The following is a 4,956-nucleotide window of genomic DNA, read 5'->3' as shown; positions in this document are numbered from 1 at the left end:
TTTAACAGTATAATGCCATTAAAAAATGTTTGCATGTGTGGGATGTTTGTGTGGAGAGGCAAGGAGGGGAAGGGGATAAATATATTTACACATTTGTTAATACTTTTAAAAAAAATAGAAAGCAAAGCAAAAACAAGTTACTGATTGAGAAAAGAAATAGGGGGACAAGGGAAGAAGCTAGACTTCACTGAATGTACCTTGTTTTATAGATGTGACTTTGGAGCCACAAAAAGATTCTACATAATTATTAAACCAAATTAAATCAAAATGAAAAAAAAAAGGCCCTAAATGTAAAAAGTGAAATAAAACAAATAAGCCCATTATTATCAAGGTGGTAAATTAACAACACAGATAATTATTTCAAGTGACTTTAAAAAATATTCGTTCTATACTTTGTACCTTAAAGACAAAAGAACTACAAAAAAATTTAACTTTTCAGTTGTCATATTGGCACAATATAATAGCACTGAGCAAGCTTCATGTTTAAAATGGTCTCTAACTTTTTGCACTCAGCGACATCTCCCAGATCACTCACCAGCAACTCAACTGCACTTTTTTACAAAATGATGAAAAACAAAGCACTTCATATTAAGTAGTATGGCGCTGAAACCAATTATTTTACTTTAATGATATTTGGCTTATAATCGAATTTTGGAATTTAGGAACTTATTTATGACAAAAAAAATTTTTTTTAATTTATTTTTATTTTTTATTTTTTGAATTGGAGTCTCACTCTGTCGCCCAGACTGGAGTGCAGTGGCCGCTCCTAGCCACCGCAGCCTCGGCCTGCTGGGCTCTGGCGATCCTTCTGCCTCAGCCTTCCGAGTAGCTGGAACTACAGGTGCGCACTACCACACCCGGCTAATTTTTTGATTTATATCTTATAATTTTCTAATGCGTGGTCACGTATAAAACAGTCACCAACATGCATTGCTGGTTCATTGACACATGTTGTGCAATAGTAATTTGTTTGACGTCTTCCACTGGTGTTTTTCTGTTTGAGCTGACGATGAGGTCTTGTTATCTTCCTCCCACATTAATATTATGTAATTTACTGTCTATTCTGTTTGAAGATGATGTGGAAGGCTGCACTCATGATTCCTGAAAACTACTTCTCAACTAATCAATCAGAAGCTTGACAAGTTTAAAATGGGTCACCGGTTTTTCACTGTTTTTGAATGGAAAACTTTAAGGAAATGTCCATTTTTGAAAAATTTGCATTGGCATAGTTTGTCGCGTATAGTCACCAGCTATCTCTTTATGTCCCCTGAGAGGGGACATCCAAGTGGTTTGCTAGATTTACACTGTCCCTTCAGAGGGACTATCCGAGTGCAAAGGGCTAACTAAATATTATTTTCCACTGAAAGAGACCTGAGCTCCTTGGAGAAGCATAGCCAATTATAGGTCTGGAGAAGGAAAGATATAAGCAGAAACATTTTAGTTTCTTGGAGTTTGTGACTACATAAACACTGCTAGGGTCAGGCCGAAAAGACTTATAGGCCACTTCCAAGAATAACATTATTTAGGGTTTATTATTTATCACAGAAGTATTAGTTTACTTATGAGATATATATACTGAATATTATTTCTAGAAAGTGTCAGTTGACTGAATAAATTATCATACCTAAAAATGTTATAAATGTTCTATTTTATGCTATCTTTTTTCCTACAGATCACCTTCAACAAATATATATTAAGAATCTAGAAGTTGGAGGTAAAATGGTGAATATGAACGGTATTGTCCCTGTCCTCATGAAGCTTTCAGTCTAGTGGAAAACACAGGCAAATCAAAATAGTGACAGAGTATCATGGTGGAAGGTAACATGAGGTGATAAGGGAACACAAAACCAGGGCAACTAACCTAGAACTGTTGGATCAGAAAGCCTTTTGGAGAAATGACACCTAAGCTGAGACACAAAGACATTAGGAGTTTTTGTATATTTGCTTGTTTTTGGGGATGCAGAGTGAGAGAAGGCAGCAAGAGGAGACTAGAAAAAGGGAACAAATGCAAAACAGCTAGAGCATGATACACTGAGGAACAAATAGTAATTTTGTATGGCTGGTGGGGAACAAGGGTGGGAAGGGTAAAAGACAAGGCTGAAGAAATAAGCAGAGGCAAGGTCATAAAAAATCTCCACAGGGTCAAGCACAATAGCTCACACCTGTAATCCCAGCACTTTGGGAGGCCGAGGCGGGAGAATGGCTTGAACCCAGGAGTTTGAGACCAGCTCGAGCAACTTTGTCTCTACCCCCCCCCCCCCCCCGCAAAAAAAAAGCCAGAATCTCTACAGATCATGATAGGGAGTTTCAACTTTATCCTGAGGGAGCAAATAAAGAATTTTCAGCAGAAAAATTCCATAATTAAGTCTGTCTGTAGCATCCCAAATGGATGGGATATGGGAAACGATAATATAGGCAAGGAGACCAGTTAAAAGACTGCTGTAGGAATTCAGGTGCTATTCCTACACCTCTGTTGGAGACAGAGACATGTGTATTTGCTATTTGAGAAAAATTTAGAAAGTAGAATTGATTATCTTTATTGGTCACAGTGAGAATGCAGGGTCTGCAGATAAGAAATTAAAGACAATGGCTAGGTGTCTGCCTTAAGACACTACGTAAACATAGAGGGTGGCAATAAGATAAGAAACATGGGGGAAATACGTGTGCTTGAGAAAAGAAAGGAGGAGGAGATGAGTAGTTCTGACCACATTAAATACTGGGCAAATGCAAAATCTCTTAGAAGAGATGTCAAGTAGGCAGCTGGTTCCTTTCTTCATTTTCCACATTCAATCCATTACCAAATCCTGTCACACCCACCTTCAAAATATAGCACAACTCTGTCTACCTCTCTTCATCTCTACTGTAATCAACCTAATGCAAAGCATCATTATCTCCCCTCTATGGTCTCCATACTGTAGTTGGAGAGATCTTTTAAAAATATAATTAAGCCAGGCACCATGGCTCACACCTGTAATCCTAACACTTTGGTAGGCCGAGGCAGGAGGACTGCTTTAGCCCAAAAGTTCAAGACCAGCCTACGCTATATAGTAAGACCTCATCCCTACAAAAGAAAAAAAAAAAGCTGAATGTGTTGGTACATGTTTCTGGTCCCAGCTACTCGGGAGGCTGAGGAGGGAAGATTGAGTACAGGAGTTTGAGGTTGCAATAAGCTGTGATTTTACCACTGCACTCCAACCTGGACAACAGAGTGAGACCCTGATTTAAAAAAAAAAAAAACCACTTCTTCGGTGCTGCCTACCGAGGTGGCAGCCATCTCCTACCCGGCATCATGGCTGCCCTCAGATCCCTGGTGAAACCCAAGAGGACCAAGAAGTTCATCCGGCACCAGTCAGACCAATATGTCAAGATTAAGCATAACTGGTGGAAGCCCAGAGATATCGACAACAGGGTGTGTAGAAGATTCAAGGGCCAGATCTTGATGCCCAACACGGGTTACGGGAGCAACAAGAAAACAAAGCACATGCTGCCTAGTGGCTTCCAGAAGTCCCTGGTCCACAATGTCAAGGAGCTGGAAGTGCTGCTGATGTGCAACAAATCTTATTGTGCTGAGATTGCTCACAATGTTTCCTCCAAGCACTGCAAAGCCATTATAGAAAGAACAGCCCAGCTGGCCATCAGAGCCACCAATCCTAATGCCAGGCTGCACAGTGAAGAAAATGAATAGCCATCTCGTGCACATTTTGTGTTTAAATAAAACCATAAAAACTGGAGGGAAAAAAAAAAATCCTATCTATCTACCTACCTTCCTTCCTATCTATCTCAGATCCCTATTTAAACACTTTAAGGGCTTCCTACTGAATCTTATTTTTTTCATTTTAAAACTGTATTGATTAGCCGGGCTTGGTGGCTCAGCCTGTAATCCCGTGCTTTGGGAGGCTGAGGTGAATGGATTGCCTGAGTCCGCAGGTTCGAGACCCATCTGGGCAACTTGGCGAGACCTCATCTCTACAATAAATCAAAAAATTAGCCGGGCATTGTAGTGCACACCTGTAGTTCCAGCTACTTGGAAGGCTGAGGAGGAAGGATCGCTGGAGCCCAGCAGGTCGAGGCTGCAGTGGCCGGGAGTGGCCACTGCACTCCAGTCTGGGTGACAGAGTGAGAGTCCAACTCAAAAAAAAAAAAAAAATTGTATTGATTGACTGATTCAGTCAGGGAGTCATTCTGTCATCCAGGCTGGAGTGCAGTGACACAATCACATTTCACTGCAGCCTTGACCTCCGGGGCTCAGGCAATCCTTCTGCCTTAGCCTCCTGAATAACTGGGACTACAGGCATGCACCACATAGCCAGCTAATTTTTTTATTTTTGTAGAGATGAGGTCTTGCTATTTTGCCTAGGCTGGTCTCAAACTCTTGGGCTCAAGCAGTCCTCCTGCCTCAGCTTCCCAAAGTACTGGGATTATAGGTGTAAACCACAGAATGCAGCCTTCCTATTTAATTGCAGAATAAAACCAAACTCCTGACCTCAGCCCAAAAAATCCCTACATGAAACACAGCCTTCTTCAATCATTCCCCCCTCCCTTTTTTTTTTGAGTTGGAGTCTCACTCTGCCGCCTAGGCTGGAGTGCAATGGCACACTTATAGACACTGCAGCCTCAACCTGCTGGGCTCAGGCGATCCCTCCACCTCAGCCTTCCAAGTAGTTGGATCTACAGGTGCAAGCCACCATGCCCAGCTAGTTTTTTTATTTATTGTAGAGACGAGGTCTCACCAAGTTGCCCAGGCTGGTCTCAAACCCTGGGCTCAGGCAATTCTCTTGCCTCAGTCTCCCAAAGTGCTGGGATTATGGGCTTGAGCCACTGCGCCCGCCCATTTCTACTTTTTTTTTTTTTTTTTGATTTGGAGTCTCACTCTATCACCCAGACTGGAGTGCAGTGGCGCAGCCTTGACCTGCTGGGCTCCGGCGATCCTTCCGCCTCAGCCTTCCAAGTAGCCGG

At 41.8% G+C, this 4,956-nt stretch overlaps 1 pseudogene across 1 annotated transcript in view; it reads left to right on the top strand.

The window, feature by feature from the left end:
* Window positions 1–3,289: 3,289 nt before the first annotated feature.
* Window positions 3,290–4,956, top strand: part of LOC103255068 — an 8,604-nt pseudogene continuing 6,937 nt past the window's right edge. The window contains exon 1 of the transcript XR_002481657.1: window positions 3,290–3,668. The product of XR_002481657.1 is annotated as an uncharacterized LOC103255068 (transcript). The remainder of the gene's footprint in view (window positions 3,669–4,956) is intronic.

The sequence above is a fragment of the Carlito syrichta genome, unplaced genomic scaffold (genome assembly GCF_000164805.1).
Source record: "Carlito syrichta isolate Samal-C Ts95f unplaced genomic scaffold, Tarsius_syrichta-2.0.1 Scaffold287783, whole genome shotgun sequence".
Lineage (NCBI taxonomy): Eukaryota > Metazoa > Chordata > Mammalia > Primates > Tarsiidae > Carlito > Carlito syrichta.
The sequence above is the reverse complement of the archived record's forward strand: the minus strand, read 5'-3'. Positions and strand labels throughout refer to the sequence as shown.